Below are 13575 nucleotides of genomic sequence, written 5' to 3' on the forward strand. Positions count from 1 at the left end.
CACGCACTAAGCGTGGTAACAATTATATAGATGCAAGCGCACACCTGTCAGAGTAATATAAAATGGATGGAGTATCCAAGTATCGATCCTCAAGGACTTCTAAATAATTTCCAAACTCTAAAGTTTTAAAGAATAGTGAATGTTGGAATGAGTGATTCTTGTAAAATGGGAAGTGGTCAGAAATAATGGTTTTGGATTTGGGATTTGGACTTATAATGATAAAACCTAGCCCGAATTACTTCAAGTTAGCCAACAAAGAATCAAGGACATGCTAAGGACAATATGCATTTTACTTTAGAAACCAACGACTACGCTTCTCACTTGACTTATGTCTAAGCAAGTTCAAAGTCCTAAGACATTCCCTAATATGTCTATTATGAGATATATCTTAGTTTTAGGATGGAAATAGTCGCAACCTCGGGTTAAGGTCCTATGTCTAGGCTACTTAACCGGAACCCTTATGTCTAAGGCGCTCCTCTCCTCGGTTTAACCACTCAACAATGCAAATAAGCAACCTTTTCAGTATTGACTTGTTAAGACTTACAGTGGCCTTCTCTAAATCCTAACTTTTGGGAAAACATGTTGAGCAATGAATGGAAAGCAAAAACACTACTTCTTAGCAACCCTTTTTAGACATAAAAGGCTAATATCCATAACCGGGCTAGAGACGGGAATTTAGAAAGACATATTGAAGAAAATACATCAAGTAAAATGGTTGAATGTGGAATGCATGTGTGAAAAACAAAGTTAACTAACGGAGAGTTTTTATCGGGATTGAGAGCTTCGCCCTTCTCTTTCAAACAAGGGAGAGTGTCACGTGCTCTTTCCTCCAAAAACACAACTCTCTTAACTAAAAATAAACTAAAGGCAAAGGGAAGATAAGCAAAGTGCTAGATTTTTATATATTTGAATAAGTAGAAAAAAACTAAGTACAAATGGAAACAAAACAAAGCTCAATAAGGGAATGTAAAGTACTCGGGATTTAAAAACCAAAAGCAACTAATGAAAGCAACTCAAAAGTACTTAGAAAGCAACAAAGAAACACTAAAAATGATCAAGAGAAGGAAGCAAGGCTTGATGAATTTGGTGGAGAAGTTGCTGGAATTTATAGCTGTGCAGACTTGGTTAGGTAGGTCCTAAAACGATGGTGAATCACCCATTTCCAACTCTTTTGACTGACCAAATCGTGCTAAAACTGATAGTGGAACACTTCTTCTACACGTATGCATCGGTTGGAACCACCAAAACGCATTGGAAGACGCGTTTCATTAAGGGCACAGTTGGAAGAAAACCAGTTTTTCTGCAGGCTTCCTAGGCGTCTGGCGCCTCCCATGATGTTTTTTTGTCTTTTTGCTTCTTTTGATTAATTTCCACTCCCAAATGGTCTTAAAATGTCATAAATACAATATAAGCCAACCACAAACCATAATATATGAATTTTGCATGAATTGGAACTCAAACGACCGAGAAAAATCCGAAACAAAGCTGAAACATAGTAAAAACAGCATCTAAAACCTTCTTTTTACGCATGTAAACAAGCGTAATCACACCCCCAAACTTAACTTTTTGCTTGTCCTCAAGCAAAACTTAGCAACTTTAATCAGCTTTCTAACACATGGACAAGGAAAAGCAAAAGCAACCGAGATGTCAAAGCCTACCATTCTATTGCCTTTGTAAACTTAGTCACTATAAACCATGTCTGAAATGATAAAAACTTTCTCTTTCAAAATTCTTTTTCCTTTCAAAAACAGAAAACGTTTTCAAGTACCCCTAAGGAATCTGCACACTCCCTCCTTACACTAAGACTTTTACATCTGACAGACCGGCTACTAGCCCCTGAGGTTTCCATACACTAACATCGGTTTCAACCACAGCTACTCGTAGAAAGACTTTGAACTAACAGCTAGGTCATAAAACGACGACAATGAGAAACACGAAGTCACTTATCACCATCTTTACTGCTATTTTCAAAGTCAACACCCAACCTAAAACTAAATGTGTGTCTACAGTAGGACTCAGAAATCATAACTACATTTTCTTTAACTCTCATTGTTTTTACCACTCTTTTCTTTCTAACACAAGTCTTTTCCCCCACTCTTCTTTTCTCTCAACAAGACTCTTTTTTACTCTTTTGCAAAATTTTTTTTTATTGTTTTTTTTTTTTGTTCTGTTTTGTGTTTTTTTTTCTTTTCAACACTTTCTTTTTTTAATAGCATTTTTTTTTCCAACTGACTCTTTTTCAAAAGAAAATAGCATGATTTTTCAAATATAACTAACACCTTATCTTTCTGAAACAACGACTGACACAACGACTGTCCCCCCCAAACTTAAGAGAGACAGTGTCCTCACTGGGAAAAGACTTTTGCATCGGATGAAAAAGGCTTAACAGTAAAAAGGACAAGGACTTCCTATATAGGGGCAAAGAAAAAGCTTAAAGTCTGTAAAGATCAAAAAGACATAAAAGAAAATGAGTTTATCACATAAACAAAGGAAATAGCTCAAAGCTTAGTCAGGCATAGAACAGAAAACTCAACAATCTCTTATAATCATCATCGACATGAAATCACATGCACAACACAGATGCTTCAAAGTAGGCATGTGAAAAGCTAAACTAAGGCTAAGTGAATGCATACTTTAAGTGATCAGAAGATAAACGATACTAATTTATACATGCTTCAACTGAGCTCGAAACATAATCAATACAAAAAAACATGCGTAGTAATGCTAGAATATGCAAACTACGTCATTAACCAAAAGAATAAAACACAAAAAATAGCAAAGAAGGAACCTCCCCTTCGTGAAATCGGAGGTTGTGGACTAGGATCAGTGTCAGTACTGGGAGATGGATGACCAAGGATAGCAGCTAGCGCTGGAGGCCATGAAGGTAAAACCGCAAAATCCAATGAAGCCCTTAAGTTGTAGATATGTTGCACGACTTCTCGAACCTGATCTCGCAGCTGTTGGTTCTCCTCTCGAAGACGACAGATCTCCGATGTAGGAGACATCCCAGTACCTTCCCTTCTTTGTAACGCATGGGCGATAATACGCCGAATATTCTTCTCTTCCACAATTAGGGCATCTCTCTTAACTTTATCCTCAGGAAGCTGTACACCTTGTAGCAAGCATAAAGAAGTGACCAATCGTGGGTGATAAAGCTTACCACATGTTCGGTGGGCACACTCATGGATACTAGTATTGATCAATTCTCCATAATTCACATCTATGCCCTTTAGCATGGCATAAACCAGCAGTGCCCTATCCTGAGTGACATGCTCATCATGCTCCGTTGGCAGAATTCTGTTTTTGACTATGTATAACCATCCTGCAGCAGCTAGGGAAACATCCTCGGGTTTTAGTCGTACCTTGCCATGAGTAGTGAAATCCCAAGTAGCAGAGGGCTTCCCAACATATGTGACCGGGGATGGACAGCAGCATAGAACTCTTTAACTAACTCCAAAGCCTCACATTGTATGGGCTGAATGAGTGGTCTCCACTCTTTGTCTCTAACGGTCTCCCTCCAATCATCAGGCACATCTCCTAGAGTGAGATCGAATCCCAATTCTGTCATCATCTTACGGGATTTCATTAATGAAGTTCGAGTGGCTAAATTTGCCACGTTTCATTTCGTCTCGACCTCCTCTCCCTCAGACAAGTCCAGTTCAATTGTATCAACTGGCCCAGGTGCCACTACCTTCTTCTTAGCTTCAGCTGCTTTAGCTTTCGCAGCTTTCGTTTTAGGTTCATTCATGGGCACTGTCGGCTTCTTAGCCTTAACTGCACGACGTTTTGAACTCTTTCTCTCCCGCCTCTTGTATTGGAACATTTCCCTTATCGTCTGCGTGTCCTCAATATCTTCTTCGCTGGTAGGTTCTTGAGTACTATTCTCCCCAACCTTGGATCTACCTGTATCACACCCAAGCGGGTTAACTGTTTTAGAAGGAATAGTGTGAGCATCCCTTAACCCTGGTAGAGTAGCCATCGGTGTGACATACTCATCCGTTGCCAACGGAGTAGATCCAGTTGCCCCAGTAGGCAACTCTTGGTGACTACAAAACGCTCCTTCTGTAGGTGTATCCGATGGGGAAGGTTCCTGAGTATCTGTTCTCACCACTTCGTTGTCGGTATCCTCTGTTTCCGGCATATTTGAACAATTGCCTCGTGAAACCAGTAGAAAATCATCATTACCATCTTCCGGTGTAATAATTAATGGAGATGAATAAAACTGCTCCTCGTCCCTGTTCTCCATAGTCGAATCCTTAGGCGTCAGACGCCTACTACTCCCATCTTCCTCAATTTCTGGCTCTATCATCACCTCCTTGCCCTTCCTCTTTTGCCCTATCAACACCCCGGGCTCTAGCCTATGGCTATGGTTATTGTCTTGCTCTCCTCCACGCTCATCTCATGCATCCATTGGCATATTGGTTGGGGTTGGCATCCTAGGAGGCTCTAAGGGTTTTAATTGTCCCATGTTGATGGTACTCAATATGTTAGGGTTCAATTGGGGTGCTTGAGGTCCTCTTTCTAGGAATGGAAGTTGAGGTCGTGGGGAAACTCTAGGTGAAATCATACCATAATTATGTGGAGGTACCCAATGACCCATTCCATAATAAGGTGGAAGGCTAGGAAATATAGTAGATGGGTTTGGCATTCCATAAGGATGAACACTAGCTGGAATTTGCATTTGGGACAAGGGAAAATGATAGGAAGGAACCGGGTTAAACATAAACGGTTGGTACATACCCGGATTGATCATTGGAGGATGTTGTTGAGGATTTTCTGCCCTAAACTCACTGTTTTGAGGTATATTAAAGGTGGGTAGTTGCTGAAAATTAACATAACCATGTGGGCTCATTATAGGATGTTGTGTAGGAGCTTGGGATGGAGGACATTCAAATCTTTGAAGCGGGTTTCCTCCCCTAACAGCAGCTAGCCTAGAATCTGAACCCATGTGGTGTTGGAAGTTCTCCAATGGTGGAAAAGGAATGCTTGTGGCATTTAGAGCTTGAGTAGAAGAGGTAGGAAGTGAAGTATGTTGAGAAGAAGAAGCCATAGATGTAAGCAAATGCAGGAAATTTCTTCTTCTTTTTGGTGATGGCTGAAAATCGAAAACAAGGGTGATGAAGGGAGTGGGTTTTGCCGAAAAAACAAGGGGAAGAAGAGAGTTGTGTGGGTTTTGGTGGAGTTGTAAAGCTTAGGCAATGGGTCTATTTAAAGCTTTCCCCAAACTTAATCCTAAATGGAAAGGGATTGACATTTAAGTTCAACTAAGTTTCCTAAACCTAAAAGGAAAAGAAAACAAATTTGAATACAAACTAGGATTAGGGAAACAAAAATTGAGTTTGAAGAGAAGTTTTTAAAGTTAAATCATAGAGGATTAATGTTTGACCCAAAATAAAGCCCATATTATTGAAAATTAAAACACAAACCGTGAAGGAAAATATTCTCGAACTTCTGAAAAACAAAGCAGGCGCCAGGCGCCTGCGTGATTTTTATTTTTCGCAAAGGGCAGGCGCCGTAATTCTTTTTTTTTTCAACGTTTTTTTTCCTTTTTTTTTCAACGTTTTCAAAAACATTCTCTTAATAAGAAAAACTTTATAATTAAACAAAAAGAAAATACAAGATACAAAGACTTCCTTCCTTTACTTTTGTTCTTTCAAAAACGGATAAGAAGGAAAAAAACATTTTTCGCAAAAATTTATTGACCTGAAAGTTGAATAGAGGTTTTTCCTCTATCCACTGGTTCTCCAAAATACGGCTTAAGTCTCTGCCCATTTACCTTAAAAACATTTTCATTAGAGTCAACTAGATCCACTGCCCCATATGGGTAGACTTTAAAAATTTGAAAGGGACCAGACCATCTAGACTTAAGTTTCCCAGGAAAAAGTTTCAACCTAGAATTGAATAACAGAACCAGATCACCTTCTTGAAGATTGTTCGGCCGAAGACGCCTATCATGCCACTGTTTAGTTTTTTCCTTAAACAACATAGCATTCTCATAAGAAAAGTGCATGTGTTCTTCTAATTCCAACAATTGTAACTTCCTCGCTTCACCTGCAGCCAACAAATCAAAATTTAATTTCTTAGTAGCCCAAAATGCTTTATATTCTAGCTCAAGAGGCAAATGACATGCTTTTCCAAAAACTAGCCTATAGGGGGACATGCCGAGGGGAGTCTTAAATGCTGTCCTATATGCCCAAAGTGAATCATCAAGCTTAAAAGACCAATCCCTACGGATAAGATTTACAGTTTTTTCTAAAATGTTTTTTATCCCCCTATTAGATATTTCGGCTAACCCATTTGACTGAGGATGATATGCTGTTGCAACCCTATGACGCACATTGTATTTAGTCAGCAACTTTTGCATAGACCTATTCACAAAATGAGCCCCCCCATCGCTTATCAGACAACGCGGGGTTCCATAACGCGTAAAAATGTGCTTTTGCAGAAAACGAATGACAACTTTGGAATCATTGGTAGCAGTTGCAATGGCTTCTATCCATTTCGAAACATAATCTACTGCTAACAATATATAAAGCTTACCATTAGAAGATGGAAATGGACCCATAAAATCTATACCCCACACATCAAATATTTCAATCTCCAGGATCGGGGTTTGAGGCATTTCGTGGCGTTTAGATATATTACCTGTCTGTTGGCATTTGTCACAAACCTGGACAAGCTTATGTGCATCTCTGAACAGAGTGGGCCAAAAGAACCCACTTTGCTGTGGTTTTGTGTCCTGCAAAATGTCCTCCATATGGAGACATATGACAAGCATCTAATATCGCCTCGTGCTCTTCTTCTGCGACACACCTGCGTAAGATATTGTCAGGTCCTAGCTTATATAAAAAAGGCTCATCCCAACGGTAAAATCGAACTTCATTTAGAAATTTCTTTACCTGTTGCTTGTTGAACTCATAAGGAACTATTCGACTTACCAAATAATTTGCTATATCAGCATACCACGGAACTGAATCAACTCACAAGAGTTGCTCGTCAATAAACTGTTCACGTATAACAGTTCCATCATCACAGAGCGGGGATTCCAATCTAGACAGGTGATCAGCAACTTGGTTTTCAGTACCCTTCCTGTCCCTAACTTCAATATCAAACTCTTGAAGTAACAAAATCCACCGTATCAAACGTGGCTTCGCATCTTTTTTAGCAAATAAATATTTTAAAGCAGAATGGTCAGTAAAAACAATGACTTTTGTGCCTATCAAGTAAGACCTAAACTTATCAAAGGCGAACACAACTGCTAACAGTTCCTTTTCAATAGTAGTGTAATTGAGTTGTGCACCGGTCAGAGTCTTACTAGCATAATACACAGGATGCAAGATCTTGTTTTTACGTTGTCCTAACATAGCTCCTATTGCATAATCACTCGCATCACACATGAGCTCAAAAGGTAAATCCCAATTAGGTTCGATAATTATAGGGGCTAAACTTAGAGCAACTTTCAACATTTCAAATGATTTTAAACAGTCATCATCAAAAACAAATGGTCTATCATGTTCTAACAATTGACACAAGGGTTTAGAAATTTTAGCAAAGTCTTTTATAAAGCGGCGGTAAAATCCCTCATGCCCTAAAAAACTTCTAATCGCTTTAACATTTGTAGGAGGAGGTAGCTTTGAAATGATGTCTATCTTTGCGTGGTCTACCTCTATTCCTTGCTTGGAAATTTTGTGACCCAAAACAATACCCTCTTGTACCATGAAATGACACTTCTCCCAATTTATGACTAGGTTTGTTTGTTCACATCTCTCCAATACTCTCTCCAAATTAACTAAACATGCGTCAAAAGAATTTCCAAAAACAGAAAAGTCATCCATAAAAACTTCTAGAATATTTTCTACCATGTCAGAGAAGATGGCCATCATACACCTCTAAAAAGTCGCGGGTGCATTGCATAGTCCAAAGGGCATTCGCCTAAAAGCGAACGTACCATACGGACACGTAAATGTTGTCTTCTCTTGGTCTTCTGGAGCAATAGTAATTTGATTATAACCCGAATATCCATCTAAAAAACAATAGAAATCCTTACCTGCCAGACGGTCGAGCATCTGGTCAATAAACGGGAGAGGAAAATGGTCTTTCTTTGTTACCTTGATTAGTTTGCGATAGTCAATGCAAACTCTCCACCCGCTCACAGTTCGGGTTGAGATGAGCTCATTCTCCTCGTTGGCCACCACGGTTATACACCCTTTCTTTGGTACACACTGTACTGGGCTTACCCAGCTACTGTCGGATATTGGGTATATAACACCGGCGTCAAGCCATTTAAGAATTTCTTTCCTTACAACCTCTTTCATCTTCGGGTTCAACTGCCTTTGACTCTCAATAGAGTTCTTAGCATCTTCTTCCAATAAAATTTTGTGCATGCAAAAGGCCGGGCTTATCCCTCGGACATCTGCTATCGTCCATCCAATGGCCTTTTTGTGCTTCTCCAAAATCTGCAATAAAGAATATTCATTAGTAGGTGATAAATTGGAAGCTATAATAACTGGTAAAGTGTCGTTATCCCCTAGATACACATATTTCAAATGCGACGACAATGGCTTCTGCTCCAAAGTGGGTGGTTCCACTATGGACGGAAGTAACGACTTGCATTCTTCTTTTTGTATTTTTTCAATAGGATTAGTTGATTACGCTTGTTTACATGCGTAAAAAGAAGGTTTTAGATGCTGTTTTTACTATGTTTCAGCTTTGTTTCGTATTTTTCTCGATCGTTTGAGTTTCAATTCATGCAAAATTCATATACTATGGTTTGTGGATGGCTTATATTGTATTTATGACATTTTAGGACCATTTGGGAGTGCAAATTAATCAAAAGAAGCAAAAAGACGAAAAAGTATCATGGGAGGCGCCAGGTGCCTGGGAAGCCTGAAGAAAAACTGGTGTTCTTCCAACTTTGCCCTTAATGAAACGCGTCTTCCAATGCGTTTTGGTGGTTCCAACCGATGCATACGTGTAGAAGAAGTGTTCCACTATCAGTTTGAGCACGATTTGGTCAGTCAAAAGAGTTGGAAATGGGTGATTCACCATCGTTTTAGGACCTACCTAACCAATTCTGCACAGCTATAAATTCCAGCAACTTCTCCACCAAATTCATCAAGCCTTGCTTCCTTCTCTTGATCATTTTTAGTGTTTCTTTGTTGCTTTCTAAGTACTTTTGAGTTGCTTTCATTAGTTACTTTTGGTTTTTAAATCCCGAGCACTTTACATTCTTTTATTGAGCTTGTTTTGTTTCCATTTGTACTTAGTCATTTTCTACTTATTCAAATATATAAAAATCTAGCACTTTGCTTATTCTCTCTTTGCCTTTACTTTATTTTTAGTTAAGAGAGTTGTGTTTTTGGAGGAAAGAGCACGTGACACTCTCCCTTGCTTGAAAGAGAAGGGCGAAGCTCTCAATCCCGATAAAAACTCTCCATTAGTTAACTTTTGTTTTTCACACATGCATTCCACATTCAACCATTTTACTTGCTGTATTTTCTTCAATATGTCTTTCTAAATTCCCGTCTCTAGCCCGGTTATGGATAGTTAGCCTTTTATGTCTAAAAAGGGTTGCTAAGAAGTAGTGTTTTTACTTTCCATTCATTGCTCAACATGTTTTCCCAAAAAGTTAGGATTTAGAGAAGGCCACTGTAAGTCTTAACAAGTCAATACTGAAAAGGTTGCTTATTTGCATTGTTGAGTGATTAAACCGAGGAGATGAGCGCCTTAGACATAAGGGTTCCGCTTAAGTAGCCTAGACATAGGACCTTAACCCGAGGTTGCGACTATTTCCATCCTAAAACTAAGATATATCTCATAATAGACATATTAGGGAATGTCTTAGGACTTTGAACTTGCTTAGACATAAGTAAAGTGAAAAGCGTAGTCGTTAGTTTCAAAAGTAAAATGCATATTATCCTTAGCGTGTCCTTGATTCTTTGTTGGCTAACTTGAAGTAATTCGGGCTAGGTTTTATCATTATAAGTCCAAATCCCAAATCCAAAACCATTATTTGTGACCACTTCCCATTTTACAAGAATCACTCATTTCAACATTTACTATTCTTTAAAACTTCAGAGTTTGGAAATTATTTAGAAGTCCTTGAGGATCGATACTTGGATACTCCATCCATTTTATATTACTCTGACAGGTGTGCGCTTGCATCTATATAATTGTTACCACGCTTAGTGCGTGCGTTCAGCATAAACACCCAGTCATTAGTCACATCTTCTGGTCCTTCTGCTATCTTATCAAGCTCTTCTTCAATCTCTGTAACTAATAAGTCATAAAACTCATCAAACATAATAGGATTCAAGCTATTTATAGCAGAGCACTCTTCAAAGTCTCCTGGTAATTTCATGGCGTCTAGAACGTTAAATTTAACTTCTTCATTATTTACCCTCATTGTAATTTCTCCCTTCCTCACATTAAAAACTGTATCCCCAGTGGCTAGAAATGGTCTTCCTAAAATAATGGGAACGTCTAAGTTTGCCTCGCAATCTAGAATGATAAAGTCCGCAGGGAAAATGAATTTTTCCACATGGACTAAAACATCTTCTATCTTTCCCTCAGGTCTTATGATAGATCTATCTGCTAGTTGGAGGGTAACCGTAGTAGGTCTAGCTTCTTCTATGCCTAATGATTTGAAAACTGATAATGGCATAAGATTAATGCTAGCGCCTAGATCACGTAATGCCCTACCTAAGTTTTTTCCTCCTATGGAACATGGAATGGTAAAACTGCCAGGATCGTTACATTTCATGGGTAGCGGGCTGCCTACAGCTTCACTACTACATTTTGTCATGGCTACCAGTTCATGCTCTCCTATCTTTTTCTTCCTAGAAACTATATCTTTCAAAAACTTAGCATAATTTGGCATCTGTTCAAGAGCATCTACTAATTGTATATTTATATGCAATTATTTTAAAATATCTAAAAATTTTCTAAACTGGGAATCATTATTTTTCTTAACTAATCTTTGTGGAAACGGGTGAGTAGGGGTAAAAGAAGGTTGTACCTGTGGAGGAACACTCGGGGTGTCCTCATTACCTTTTCTAATATTTTCTTTTTCTGGTGTTGTTGGATTTTCTGATATCTTTACAGTTGGTTCAGTGGACGGAATTCGTACATCTGTTGTTGGCATTGTTGGTCCATCATATGCCAGTCCACTCCTAAGGGTGACAGCTTTGCACTGTTCTTTCCCTTCTCATTTTGGTAATTCAGTATGGCCTGGAAAAGAACCTTGTGGTTTATTCTTCAATTCATTGGCGAGCTGTCCCAATTGGGTCTCGAAATTCCTCATTGATGCCGCTTGGGATTGTATCACTGCGTCGGTTCGGGCCATGTACTCCTCCATCATATTCTCATGATTTGAGTTGTTATTTTGAACTGGTGGAGTCTGTGTTCTCTGATTGTACTGTTGTTGCGGTGGCAGGATGTATTGCTGTGCAGGTGGAACATAGGGCTGCTTGTTCAGCTGGCTCTGCCCTTGATTTAAACCGCTCGAACCTCCTTGACCTCCCCATGAGAAATTAGGGTGGTGCCTCCAACCTGGGTTGTAGGTGTTCGAATATGGGTTAAAGTTCCTATTGTTCCCATGTCCTACATAAAAAACGGAAGCAGGGTTATGCGGACAATTATCATAAATATGGTTTTCACTGCAAAATGAACAAATGAGATCGTTGACTTGGCAAACAGGGGCAGGAGTGCAATCATCCGACTGCACAGGTTGTATCGGCGTGGCTAATGGATTTTTTATTCCCAATGCCATCTCTTTTAGCCTCTGGTTCATTGTAACCATCTCTTTTTGCATCGAGGTCGCAATGTCCAGAGCCAAAACTCCAGCTGGATCTTGCTTCTTTGGTGCAGCCCTAGATCTTTGCGAACACCATAGTTCGTTGTGTGAAGCTAAGTCATTTAGGATGTCGACTATCTCGTTGAATGTCTTCTTTGTAAAGGCTCCATTGGCAGCATTGTTTAGCATCATCTTAGTAGGATGATCTAAACCTCTAAAGAAATATTCTATCTGGATGCATGCCGGCAAGCCATGGTTCGGACATTTCCTGATTAGTTCTTTAAATCTCTCCCACGCCTCGTGAACAGGTTCACGATCATACTGTCTAAAGGAGATGATCTCCTCTCTGATATCAGCGTGGCAAGTAGGTGGGAAGAATTTTGTTAAGAACTTCTCCACTAACGACCCCCATGTGGTGATGGATCCCGGTGGAAATGCATTGAGCCATGCTCTAGCTTGGTCCTTCAAAGAAAATGGAAAAAGTGTTAGTCTCAGAGCATCGTCTGTTATACCAGGTAATCGAAATGCATTTGCAATTTGAATGAATGATTTCAGATGATCATGTGGATCCTCATGTTCCTGCCCTCCAAAATGTCCAATTGTCTGCAACATTTGGAACATCATTGGTTTAAGCTCAAAGTTTGCGTGGGCTGGAATAGGGTTGACTATCCCTGAATCAAAGTTCTGAAAACCCGTGGCGGCATATTCTCGCATTGCCACGTCTCTGTTGTCCGCCATCTGGATATGGTTGAATTCATCATTTCTTGCATGATCCCTCATATTACCGTTAACAGCAGGTGGATCAACCGGTTCACGAGGTGGAATATCTGCCATTGATGTGCTCGTACTCTCTACCTCACTTTCAAGACTGATTTCACCTTCTCTCTCTTTTTTGCTTTTCTAGTTGTTTTCGAAGTCTTTGCTCCTTTCGAGTTTTTCGAAGGGTCCGCTCAATCTCAGGGTCAAGGGGGAGAAGAAAAGATCTTGTGCTCATGCACTTTAACTTACCCTTGTGAGATAAACGACCAAAAATATAGAACAAAAACGGTGGATGGAAATTACACCCAACAACAATTCACAAAAATAAAAACTAAAAGAATTTGAAAATAATTTTAAAATTAAAGTCCCCGGCAACGGCGCCAAAAACTTGACTGGCGGTTTGCTGAATGCACACACTAAGCGTGGTAACAATTATATAGATGCAAGCGCACACCTGTCAGTGTAATATAAAATGGATGGAGTATCCAAGTATCGATCCTCAAGGACTTCTAAATAATTTCCAAACTCTAAAGTTTTAAAGAATAGTGAATGTTGGAATGAGTGATTCTTGTAAAATGGGAAGTGGTCAGAAATAATGGTTTTGGATTTGGGATTTGGACTTATAATGATAAAACCTAGCCCGAATTACTTCAAGTTAGCCAACAAAGAATCAAGGACATGCTAAGGACAATATGCATTTTACTTTAGAAACCAACGACTACGCTTCTCACTTGACTTATGTCTAAGCAAGTTCAAAGTCCTAAGACATTCCCTAATATGTCTATTATGAGATATGTCTTAGTTTTAGGATGGAAATAGTCGCAACCTCGGGTTAAGGTCCTATGTCTAGGCTACTTAACCGGAACCCTTATGTCTAAGGCGCTTCTCTCCTCGGTTTAACCACTCAACAATGCAAATAAGCAACCTTTTCAGTATTGACTTGTTAAGACTTACAGTGGCCTTCTCTAAATCCTAACTTTTTGGGAAAACATGTTGAGCAATGAATGGAAAGCAAAAACACT

The 13575-nt window shown here is 39.3% G+C and overlaps 1 non-coding gene across 1 annotated transcript; it reads left to right on the top strand.

The window, feature by feature from the left end:
- Nucleotides 1-12041: 12041 nt before the first annotated feature.
- On the top strand, nt 12042-12148 carry LOC148212222 (small nucleolar RNA R71). Its single transcript, XR_015790045.1, has one exon. It is a non-coding gene; the product is annotated as a small nucleolar RNA R71 (small nucleolar RNA).
- Nucleotides 12149-13575: the final 1427 nt, after the last annotated feature.

This window comes from Momordica charantia, assembly GCF_013281855.1.
Source record: "Momordica charantia cultivar OHB3-1 chromosome 3 unlocalized genomic scaffold, Mcharantia_2.0 BLBB01000003.1, whole genome shotgun sequence".
Lineage (NCBI taxonomy): Eukaryota > Viridiplantae > Streptophyta > Magnoliopsida > Cucurbitales > Cucurbitaceae > Momordica > Momordica charantia.